Genomic DNA, 12626 nt, shown 5'->3' with positions numbered 1-12626 from the left:
CCAGTGCGGGCATACTATTTGCCCGTGTATGTGTGCCAACTTAAGAAATTACCAACTCAAGCGTCAAGCCACTCATTGGTCAGCACTCACTACTCAGTTCTCTGGTGCGTAGTTCCAGACGTACGGCATATAATGCCATCGATCCATTTTTCGCAAGCACTTTTCTATCTACCATTGATTACACCAAAAGAAGTCTCAACGTAGTAGTAGTACTACTAGTAGTATAATGCCAACGAAAAGGTGTACAGTACTTATATATTCTACGTTATCGATCTCATCGACCGTTGCTAATTGCTTCGTACTAGGTCAGTCGATATACTACGTTCCTATACCCGCAAAAAATAAAATAAAAATACTACGTTCCTATGGCAGGTGGCCCCGAGCCAACCGGCGCTCGAACCAGACCAGACCAGACCCGACCCAAACCCGAGCCCGGGGCCACGACCCAGAAGATGCGAGGCGGGGAGGACGCTCACATCAGACGCGCCATCACCGCCGGGACGCCGTATAGACAAAACGTATCAGTGAGTTTTATCGAACAGATGCTGTTAGTTTATTTACACTGTAGCAAGGAAAACATATACTTCTGAATGTAGGACCAGACACCAATTAACCGGAGTGCAGCAGGAAAGCACCTGCGAGGGACTTGGGCAGTTCAATTTTGCATTTTAGGTCCATGTAAACATATGCCATGTCAATGGAGCAGTATGTTTTTCAAGTTTAGTGCAAGGTTATGTTCATCTTCAACTTGGGAACACAAGTGACAAGTGTACATATGAGTCTCCTAGAGGCTATAACTAGCTACTACTCTTGCAGTTTCCAATGCAGCCTGTGGTCTACCAGCACTACAGGATAATCGATTTGAGATAGGATCAACAGGTTTCCACGAGTGGCTCGGTTTGTACGTAAGTCGGAGACGGAGAATCGGTGGTAGTGTTTCGTGGCCATAAAAACCAGGGGAGGATCGGAGCCTCGTCCAGGATATCACCATATCCATTGTGACTTTGTGAGAGGGAATGGCAACAATCCGATTAGCAAGTCGCCGTAGCAATCAACAATGGTTGAGAACTGTTCGTGCATCCAGGAGCGCGACCGCGGCGGTTGGGGGGGAGGGGAATGATCCTTTATATGTTTTTCCTTTGCGAAGTTTTAATGCAAGGTTCATGCATGTACATGTTTAGGGAACACAAGTACTATACATGTCTCCCAGAACTAGGTATTTCATTTGCCGTTCCCAATGGAGTAGTGTGTTTTTGTGAAGTTTAGTGCAAGGCATGTTCATCTTCAACTTCAGGGAACACAAGTGACAAGTGTACATATTAGTCTCCCAGAGTATTTCCTTTGCCGTTCCCAATGCAACCTGTGGTCTACCAGCACTACGGGATAATTGACTCGGTATAGGATCAGCAGGTTTCCACGAGCGGCTTGATTTGTATCGTAAGTCGGAGACGGATGATCGATGGTGGTGTTTCGTAGCCATAGAAACCAGGGGAGGCGATGCCGTTCCTTTGCGAGCGCGACCTCCCTGAGGCGATAGCTGCTATTTCTTCGCCTTCACGAGCAACCAGCCGTATCGAAGGCGTATCGAGCCACCCGTATCAGATTCGCACGCGATACGGGTACGGCATCTTGCCGGCGTATCGGTGCAACGTACCCGTTCGTATCGGAGTCGGACAGTCGGTGTGGTGGTGTTTTGTGGCCGTAAAAACCAGAGGAGGAGCCTCGTCCAGGACCTCGCCGTATCGATCGTGACTTTGTGAGCGGGAATGAGAGCAATCCGAGTATCCGACTAGCAAGTCGCCGCAGCAATAAGCAATGGCTGTTAAGCGTCCGTCGACCCAGGAGCGCGGCCGCGGCGGTGGAGGGGAGAGGGGCACGGAGATCAAGAGGTTGCAGGACAAGACGGGGAAGCGGAAGGGTGCGGCGGCCGCGACGGATCCTGCCGCCACGCGGATGACGGCGACGGAGAAGAAGGCCGCCTTCTACGAGAAGATCGTGGAGAAGGACTACGGGTACCTCTTCTTCACAGACGAGCAAGCTCAGTCCTACCCAGGGGGGCGCGCCGCGGCCAGGGCCATGAACAACACCATCCGCCAGGTCGTCAAGGAGTTCAGGGAGCCATGGGCGGCCACCTCGAGGGATATCCCCCAAGCGCAAGCACTAGCTTCTCCGTCCCAAGTACGTCGAAGTTGTAACCAACGCCCCGCCTGAACAATGATCTCTGCCTGAATTTGTCTGCTCAACCGTACTGTGTGCAAGTTCTGGACCCATTCATGCGCTTACTGATCTTTTGATGCCTTGTATTATACTTCGTATACATATCTTTTCTTGCGAAGATGTCCAGGACGATCTTCACTGATTGACCTCGTTCATCTCTTTTAGCCGCACAGATCATCCTGCGGAGTGAGGTCTGTTTCTTCTTGTTAGCATATAAGGAGTATCACACCTTATACCAGAAAAAAAAATCATTAATTAACTCCCAATTAGTGGACTTGGAGAAGAAGAAAGGCCTCCTACCGTGGCGTTTGGATCACTAGTTCATGGGCTAAACTTTAGCTCCTAAAATTTAGCCTCTAAACTTTAGTCCTGCTGAGTTGTTTGGATCCATGAGCTAAATTTTAGTCTCTCATCAAACAATGACTGATTTGCCCCTTCATTAGTGACCCCACTCCTTCCTCCCCATCCCTTCCCTCTCCTTCCTCCCCTATGCCGCCGCACAAGCCAGGGAGCGAGCCAGCCACCCCCACCCCAGCCGTCGCGAGAAGGGCGCGAAGGGGATGGAGGTGCCGCCGCCCAGGGACTGCGGCGGTAGCGGCGGAGGAGACCTCGGGCGAGAAGTCGGCGGCCGGCATGGACCTCCTCACGGACTCCGCACGCTCCTCTCCGTCGACGTCTTCGGTGCCATCCGCTCGCTCGCACAGTTCCACCTCACTGACGCCAGCAAGGACTACCTCGTCGTCGGCTCCGACTCCAACCGCCTCGTCATCCTCGAGTACTCCCCTGATCGCAACCGCTTGGACAAGGTCCACCAGGAGACCTTCGGCAAGTCCGGCTGCCGCCACATCGTCCCCGGCCAGCTGCTCGCGGTTGACCCCAAGGGCCGCGCGCTCTGCATCACAGCGCTCGAGAAGCAGAAGCTCGTCTAGGGGCGGCGACGACGAAGGCGGCGGGGGCCGGGCGGGAGGCCGCCCGCATCACCTCCAGCGAGATCGGGCAGCGAGAGGGGCGGCGAGCTTGTCCTCGTCGTCCTCCCTCCTGCCGGCGGCCGTGGCCCTCTCCTCCTCGCCGGCGGTCGCGGCCCCCAAATCCGGCGGCCGGCGGCATCAAGGCAGAGGCAGAGGACGAGGTGGCGGCGGGGGCGAGGTGGAGGCGGAAGAGGAGGTGGCGGCGCCGCGGGGCCGAGCGGAGACGGCGGGGCTGGCGAGGCAGATGTGGTGGGGCCGGCGAGGCGAGGCGGAGGCGGCGGGGGCGAGGTGGAGGCGGAAGAGGAGGTGGCGGCGCCGCGGGGCCGAGCGGAGACGGCGGGGCTGGCGAGGCAGATGTGGTGGGGCCGGCGAGGCGAGGCGGAGGCGGCGGGCGAAGGAGGCGGGGCCGGGCGAAGCATGTGGGGAGAGAGAGAGTGCAGAGAGAGTGCGGGAAGGAGAGAGACGGGAGGGGGCCAAGGGAGGAAAGTGGCATCCGGGAGCACTTTTAGCCCGTTTTAGGATCTCTTTGGGAGCTAAAGTTTTTAGCCCAAACTTTAGCTCTTTGCCCCTTTTTTCTCACCTGTTTGGATCCCAACAGTTAAATTTTGGACTAAAAGTGCAGAACTAAAATTTAGCCCTTGGCCCACCACGATTCGCTAACTCCCGTCCAGGTTTTTTGATTTTCCAAAAGCGCGATTGGTTCAGGCTTTCGACGGCGATCATCGGCGATGATGAGCTCCCGGATGTCCGGATCCGTCCTTCTCCGCCACGCTGGCTCCCACCCCTTCACCGCACCGGCGGCCGCAAGGGCACCACTGCTTGCGGTCAGTCTATCATCTTAATATAATATTGTTAAAAAAAGCCACCACGTTCGCCGAGAGAGTTAAGAAATTATACCACATTAATCTAAAAAAGAGAAAAATATACACCGTTGGATTTTATGAAGATCTAACCGTTTAGATTAACCCAAAGAGTCCCTATCAAATATGACTAATAAATTTGTGTAAATTCAAAAATTAGAAAGAACAAATCCGTGTGATCAAGTTTCAATAGCTTAGATTGACTGCTTATATTACCTGCAATTATAGGACTACTAAAAAGAGCAATTTTTATATGGAAATCTTTATTTCCTTCCGTGCATCCCTTTCGTCTCCCATAGTTTGTGTGAGGATCAAATAAGCGACCAAGAGAACTCGATCCTGTCTCCACATCTGGCAACGCTAGCTCCCCCATCTTCACGCGGAGTTCCTCTGGCAGCAAGAGCATGTCCCTAGAGTCACTTCCGCTGCAGATCAACTTCCATTGTCCCCCATTGCCCAACCTAGAAACAAGAAAAGTGAGGTCTCCACGTCATCAATTGATTTTCCGATGCCACTCCTTTTGCTTTTGCCTAACGTCAGCTGCTGGCTTCCTTTGGTCACAGTAGTATAACAGTGTTGGATGGGTTTTGCTCTGCGCCCAATTCAGAAGCTGAATGGCAAGATTGTATACTTCTGCGACTGGGAAAACTAAGGTTAGCCTCACTTATACCTTCCAATTACTGATATGGAATTGCATAAAAATATTGATTTTAATTTGACAGCTACTTCTGAAATGTGGGTAGCACTGACATGACGACCGGAATTTAGGAGGAACCTGGGATGCTAGGTTCTGCTCCATGCTACAACGTATGCAGGTTTGTTCCTGTTATATTCGGGCGTGTTCCTTTGTGTATGGCTAGAGATGTGTTATTTTAGATCTCGCATATTTTAGAAAGATGTGCTACTTTTACATATTGCTGCTGATTATCAGACTACATATATAAATTGTACCAGACATAGCCATAATAAAAAAACATTTAGACATTGCATCATTAGTTGTCTGGATTGAAAATGTTTTTGCATATCCATAACATGTATTAAAAATCTTTTTGTTGACTACAGGCTTTGATCCTACGGTTTCTTTACTTGCATTCTACAAGAAGCCATCATGCATGTTAATCCTCACATTTGTTATTTCAGGCGTACTACGGTTTCTTTACTTGCATTCTACAAGAAGCCATCATGTTAATCCTCACATTGTTATTTCAGGCGTACTCATTATGCTACACATTGTTACTACGGTCACACATAACCCTGCATGATGCATTATCTAGGGGTCAGTATGAACACGATGTCATGGCTCTGTTTTCATCATGGATGCTTCTGTTATTTTCTACTCCATGCTTATCTAGCTTGCTTCGACGGCAACAATTAGGATTGATTGATTTTCTCTCTTTTTTCGGTCGTATAAATAAAGGAAATAGCTCTTGACATTGTGTATCGTACGTGGAAAGATGTATTTTATATAAAAAGGAATAATCGCCCTTGGTTCTAATTCATATTGCTGTGCCAAGAGTGAGATGGCTGGGGGGAGGCGACGTTCCATTAGATCATAGTCTAGCCACGACCGATGGATGTATACGGGTTCTTGCGGTTGGTACTAAAGGGCAGGCATTATCGAGCGGTACTAAATGGATCTCTTACCTAACTCATGTGTGTTGTGTAGGTGAGATGTCTTATAAAGACACACGCGAGGCGAGAGGTCTTGAGTTCCTATACACCACACACGCGCATATTCCACACGAAAAATCGCATGTGTGTAGGCCTCCCTAGATTAAAAATATTTTAAATATTTTTTTAACGCACACTCTTTAGATTTGTATTACTAAACGTAACTTTTAGTGCCGAGCCTCATCGGATAGCCAATGCCCAACATGTGGACCGGAAGCAGCAAGCCAAAGACCTTCACCCATTGGTGCAGCATCAAACAACTCAAGAAACAACTCAAGGTAAAAAATATATTAAACAAATAAAGCACGATTTTTGCACCTTACTACAGTGTGTTTTTTAGAATAATACAAAGATTAATGCTTCTACTTCCGATCAAGATACTAGCAAATAAACAAAGATTAAATGTTACAGATCAGTCGTTATGGATCAGTAGCTAAGTAGTGAGTAAACCATATCATTAGAACCCCAAGAAATCAGTAAATACATTCTTGGCAAGATATATCAGTACTAAGAAATCAATAAATATGTTCTTGGTAAGATCTATCAGGCATTGTTAGAATGGAGTCAAAGTACAATACACACTACCTTAATCAAGGAGCATGCCCACCCACAACGGAGATCCATGTATATATCATCGTTCCCAAACATCCTTGGCGCGAGGAGGCTACCTATGGTATGAACATCAGTGGAAAATTCAGCAGTGTAGCTCTTCAACAAAGAACGCTAACAAGATGTGATGTTCTAGAGACAATGATATGATCCAATTTTTAAGGTTACATGGCTATAAGGAGGTGTGTGCAGTTTACGGACACCTGCAGAGATGTTGCCAGTTTGCCACTACAAAGAAAATCAAAACTGCAATTACAAGATATGAGTAAAACAACATTGGCACGATGTGTTATTATATGCCTACCATGTTATTCCGAACTGAAAGGCGATGAGGCAGTGCACAACTTTTAGAGTGATGACCAAGGAAAAAATTGTTGCAGCCACCATATGGAGGCACAACTTACCAACAACATATGGACTGGAGAACAATTAGGATCAAAAGAAAGGAGAGAAAAATGGCAACATGGCATGGCCAAGGTAGAGCTGTGATGAAATTCCAATCTAGCAGATGACGAAAGAGCGTCAGATGTTGAGAGGGTATTACAAGAGGGTGATGACCATGGACAAAAGTAGTAGGTTGGCTATGAAGAAGTGTAGCTAGAATACAGCAACATTTGAAGCAAACCTCCACAATCGAAAGGTAGAAGATGAGAGTGGTAGGGCTAAGAAGCGATTTCGATTTAGAATGCGATGAGAGAGCTATCGACTCGGAGAGTGCAATAATAATGAGCACATTGGCAATAGGGCACGGCAATGGTAACTTGGTAAGCTCTATCGTGCATCCATGTCAAAGCCGCAATGCGATCCTAACGTGGTAGGAATATCGAGCATCACCCTAAGGGTTGAAAAAACATTTGGAAAAAAAGATCACATAGAAAAAGTGACTCGATATCGATGTTTGGCATGCATGTCCATCCATAGCAAGATGTAGGTAGTGTTTGACGAGAAGGGACGACGCGAGTCCTTGATGATTGCGTTGTAGCGGGGAAAGCTCCTTCGGAGAAGAGCAAGGAGAGAGGTGATGGGAGCGCATGTCCAGCTTGGGACTGCTCCGCTTCATATCTCTTTAACTCCAGTCTAAAAACTCCATGGTGGAGTAGATACACAGGAGCACCCCTTTACTTTACCTCCAAACCCAACAAAATATACTACGGGAAGCCTCCAACTCCATATAGTTGGCTACTCCAAAGTTTGGTAGAGTTGAGGTGTTTGGAAGGGAGTTCAAAACATGGAGCTAAAAAAAGTGAAGTAGTGCTGTTTCAAACTGGCTAGAAAAGGGCTATATCTTGCAAGTGCAACAATAAATCTGTTGAATTTGGCTGATGATTCTTGTGCGAAAAAGATGTAGCAGCTGTAAGACAACGGGAGGATGCATGCATATGGAGATGCAGCAATTGGAGATCGAGGAACAAAGAAAAGAAAAGAGATACTTGAATACAATAAGAACTAAAGAGGATGCAACCAATTCTCATTAAGGTTTCCATTTAAATTCAAAATGAAACTCTAATTATTTTCTGCGGTACACACACTTAGGTCTTCTTTTAAAAGTCTACGGATAATTTATCACCATATAACAAAAACTCTCAAACAAAAATGAACATAAAAAATCTATATATTAGGTTCAAAAATATGTTTTCACATAAAGTATTACTTTTCCTCTTGGATTTATGTTCCCAAAATACCAGGCATACATTTACTTTGGAAAAAAAAAATCTAACATTGGCCTAAAAATGCTAGCTACCCGCGCTATTTGCGCGGGCCACCCTGCTAGTTATCTTAATACAATAGTGTTAAAAGAAGCCACCACGTTCATCGAGAGGGTCTAGAAATTACCACATTAATTCAATACGACTAGATTGATAACGGTTTTATGATGATCTAACGGTTTAGATTGATCCAAAGAGTCCTTATCAAATAAATTTCAGAATTAAAAGAACAGGAAGACTATATAGGTTAGTTTCTATACAAATTGGGAAGCAAAATAGGTAAATAAAGGGTCCAATGCCAAACACAATTAATAAACAATTAAATTCGAAATTGAAATCAAATGAGGGATTAGAAGGGATTTAAATTAACGAACATGGCCATAGATGGAGTGAGGTTGAAGAAAGCACCGGGATGGATGGATGCAAATGGGACGGCTCTCGTACATTAACTGGTTGAAAGACTAGTTAGCTAAAAGTCAAGTCAACTGGTGTATGCTTATTTCTCTTTATTTTACATCCATATGATATATTTGTATCCAATATGTTTATGTGATAATTAAATGCTTATTACCGAAGATTAGGTGAACGTCAAACAAGGAATTAATAAAGAGGATAAACTGTACGTAGAGAAATACCCTTGAATACCCCCTGGTCCCGCCCCTGATTTTTTGTATGCCGTCGTCTTTACTGGAGCAAGCACAAGTCTGGCGTTTTCACCTGACGAAGTGCCTCTGATCTTCATGTGAGCTGCATTTTGATTTCTGATCTGGAACGTACAAATTCTCTGATCTTCACGTGAGCTTGCTGAATTTCGATTTCTGATCTGGAATGTACAATTCTGCATCAGACACTCAGCTCGTATCCTGGTTTGCAGATGAGTTTGCTATCTGATTGCGTATGCTTATACTTGGACATCTGATACGCTTTGGATGGCTGATACTGGTCGCTGTCAGATATCGATGAGGTGTCCACCGTACAAAAATGGCGGCCGCTCCGTCCAATTCAGGTCCCGTTTGGATCCAGAATCAAATTCTCAAAATCTGGATTTTGGATGGATTTCCAAAATCTGGATTCTGGACAAAATCTGAGTGGACCTGTTTGGATTCTAGATTCCAAAATCTAATTTTGTTGTTGTTTGTTGCATACATGCCTTTTTTACCCTTCTATTTCATGCCTCATCAGTCAAGACAAAAAAAATTTCCGAAGTGCAAGAATGCAACGGCATGCAGGTTCTACATAATATTTGTCAATACAAACACTCTCTCACATAGCTTTACTCTTCATTATGAAACAAAACATTTGCTATAGCATCTCGAAACGCATTCATGTCGATATCCTCATCACCTAAAAGGTTCGTAAAACCACTTGCTTGAGAAGCAGCTGTCGCCGGCATTGGCATGTACTCCTCATCTTGGTCACACATATCGAAGTCTTGATCCCTCATATTACTTTCTCGAATGAAATTACGTAGAGCCATCGAAGCAAGGATTATTTTGCTTTGCTTATTCAATGGATAACTCGGCAAGTCTAACAAAATCCGCCATTTCATCTTCAATACTCCAAATGATCGCTCAATGACATTGCGCAGGGATGAGTGCAAATAATTGAATAACTGTTTTTTACCTCTTAGTCTTGGACCTTGTTGAAATTACGACAAATGATACTTGGTTCCCTTATAAGGTGCAAGATAACCTGGTCGATTAGGGTACCTCGAATCCGCAACATAAAATTTCCCTAATACATAAAATTGCATAATTGTAACATAGAACCAATATTTTTTTGCCACATTTAAATAACATGCTTATTTACCTTGCGGCGGATGAGGAAACTTATCACCATATTTGTTTATTGCGTCATTGAAAACCCTCATGTCATGTACATACCCCGGCCATCCCGCAACCGCAAACGTGAATCTCATGTCGAAGTCACAAATAGCCAATACGTTTTGACTCGAGTAACCATGTCGACCAACATGTTGAAGCATCTTTGACGATGGAACAACAACCGGGATGTGCGTTTCGTCTATTGTCCCAATGCAATTGTCAAAGTGAGGTGAGAAACGAGGACTCCGCAATCTAGGATGCACTGTTCTAAAATGAGGATCTCTAGGTTTTATAACTCAGCTGAGAGCCTAAATACACTATCCAAGACTTGTTCAAATTTCCTACTAACTGTCTCAATTGACCTCTCAAAATGATTTTCAGCTTGTCTCAATGATTGTGGTGCTCCAATGATCCACAGGAACATAGCCAATGACTCAATGGAGCTCATCCTTTTTGATGAGTTCAGTCCATATGATGACACCAACACATCATGCAGCCTATGAAAAAGTTTCCTACTCATTCTAAACATATCGTAGCAAGTTGTCATGACCCACTCATATCCAGAAAGATCAGTTTTCACCTTCTTAGTTTTGTTCATGAAAGCAGATTCGTAGTACATACCGAAAATGCAGGCTACAGTTCCAAATTGATGCACAAGCTCCAATTGCCCCAGTGCATTCCTGTTTACTTCATCTTCATCAGTTGAAGAAGATTTACCCGCTGACTCATCATCACCATCACTTGAGGAATAGGTCATCTACATAACACAAATGTACGTCAAACAGAAATCCCAAATAAAAGGTGATGACTAATATATAATCATAACACAGATTTTAACAAAATAGATATCCCACATAACAAAAGAGTTCGCCATATATACATGCTATAAGTCACAAGCTACTTGTTGTTCTTCTCCTAGACATCACATCACAAAAGAGATCGTCATATATACAAGCCACAAGTTAACTGTGTACTTCTTTCCTTCTCCCCCCCATCACATATCTTAAAAGAGACCTTCAAGTTCATTGTCTACTTGCTTTTCTTCTCCTAGCACCACCTCTTCAACCAGGCTAGCCTTGCTTCTTTGGTGGTCAAACTGAGAAACATGACACGATGTTCTGTTTTGACAAACAATTTGCTAGCCATAAAATGCTCATCGGTTCCTTCAACTACCCCACTCTCTACTGCCAAACGCATACATTGTTGTACAGATTCGAAAATGTAGTCCCCCTGCAATCCCTTCCGAGCAACAACACAATTTTCTTGCATAGTCTCCCATATCCCCTTCATTACCTTCACCATAGGACTCTTTGTCCTCTTCCTCGGGCTAGTTGCAGTAGTGCTAGTACTACTGCACCGCTTTCCAGGAAGGGTATGTTCAGGACTCCTGTCACCAACATCACCTTCATCACTTTCAATTACTTGTTCGCCAGGTATGCAAGAAGATGACCCATCCACCGTAATATTCTGAAACATCACTTGAAGCTCATCTAGATTATCTGGAGGCCCATATCGCAGCTTCCTCCATTCGCCATGATTCTGAAATTAATATAGAAAAGATATTAATGCACAAAGCTCATGTCTCACAAGTATGTTCAATATGGAAGTAGCAGGGGATAGGCGTCAAATACCTTTGTGTGCTTTTTCCACCAAGCGTCATCTGCCACGACCGTGCCCCTACCCCATCCAAGTCCACTCTGTTTGTTTGCATACAACCAGAAGGCATACATACGTCGAAGGGCGTCCCATCGGTTCTTGAACTGCTACTTGGAGTGACGCAATCCTGTCCTCTCTTCAAATTTCGCAGCTATGTTGTTGTAGGCTCTATTAGTCAAGTGTCCTTTGTTGCTGTTACCGGCTGTAATTTCCTCAACACAAAGCTCACAGAATGCAGCATTATTGGCGCTATTGGCCCAGTCAGCCTTGTCAAATAGATCGTCGGTCTATTATACAAATAGAATTATGATGACACAGGTGAAAAAATAGAACTGAGTCAAGTGGATAAAAAATACAGTATATCAAATAGCATTCATCCCACAATTTCCACTGTCATATGCTTTGAGTCAAGCATGTCAAAGAGTGTCAGCTGACTGCAAGCTTCAAAGAAAGAACCCACTGTAGTACTGCTCTAGTATCAATTGGTATCGAACTGAAAGGGTCTTAAAAAGTGCATATTAATCAGCTTGTTAAGAAGTGTGGGATTTGAAGACAAGCACTACTGTAATCTTTTAAGTTTATCTCAAGTTTTTTTTACATGCAGTTATTAACTGGTATTTCACATTTCAGCAGAATGCAGGATTCTATCATGAGAGGCTGAGATAACTCATGAGATACCTTCTAAAAACAATCTTGTAATGTAGCAGATAGTAAATCTTAAAGCTACATGGCCAGGGGGTAATAGAGCTGTCCCCATATTGGCACAAACATGATAAAATATACATGTGAATTTCAAAGTGATGATGACTGAACGATAAGTGTTAAGTCATATTTTAATCCATGAAAATAATCAGAAAAGTAATGTACAATTGCACACGTTAAGGCTCATTCGTATGCAAAAATTTTTATAGTATTTGGTCCAGCTTGACCATATAGAAGTGCTTAATCCCAGGTGATTCCTATCAATCAATTTATGTAGTGCTAATCCTGTATCCTTCCGGGAAGCCCAGTACGTATTGATGGCTACACTTTAATTTGTGAAATCCCTGTGTATAAACTCAATTGTTGCACTTTTTCTGTTCACTAGGAAATTACTGAAATTTGTGAGTTCTAGGA

The 12626-nt window shown here is 44.5% G+C and overlaps 1 pseudogene; it reads right to left on the bottom strand.

Annotated features, from left to right (window-relative positions):
* Window positions 1–9304: 9304 nt before the first annotated feature.
* Window positions 9305–10515, bottom strand: LOC140221960 (uncharacterized; annotated as a pseudogene).
* Between the last annotated feature and the right edge of the window lie 2111 nt (window positions 10516–12626).

Source organism: Setaria viridis, chromosome 2, assembly GCF_005286985.2.
Source record: "Setaria viridis chromosome 2, Setaria_viridis_v4.0, whole genome shotgun sequence".
Lineage (NCBI taxonomy): Eukaryota > Viridiplantae > Streptophyta > Magnoliopsida > Poales > Poaceae > Setaria > Setaria viridis.
Note: the sequence above shows the minus strand (reverse complement) of the source record. Positions and strands in the feature narration are given on the sequence as shown.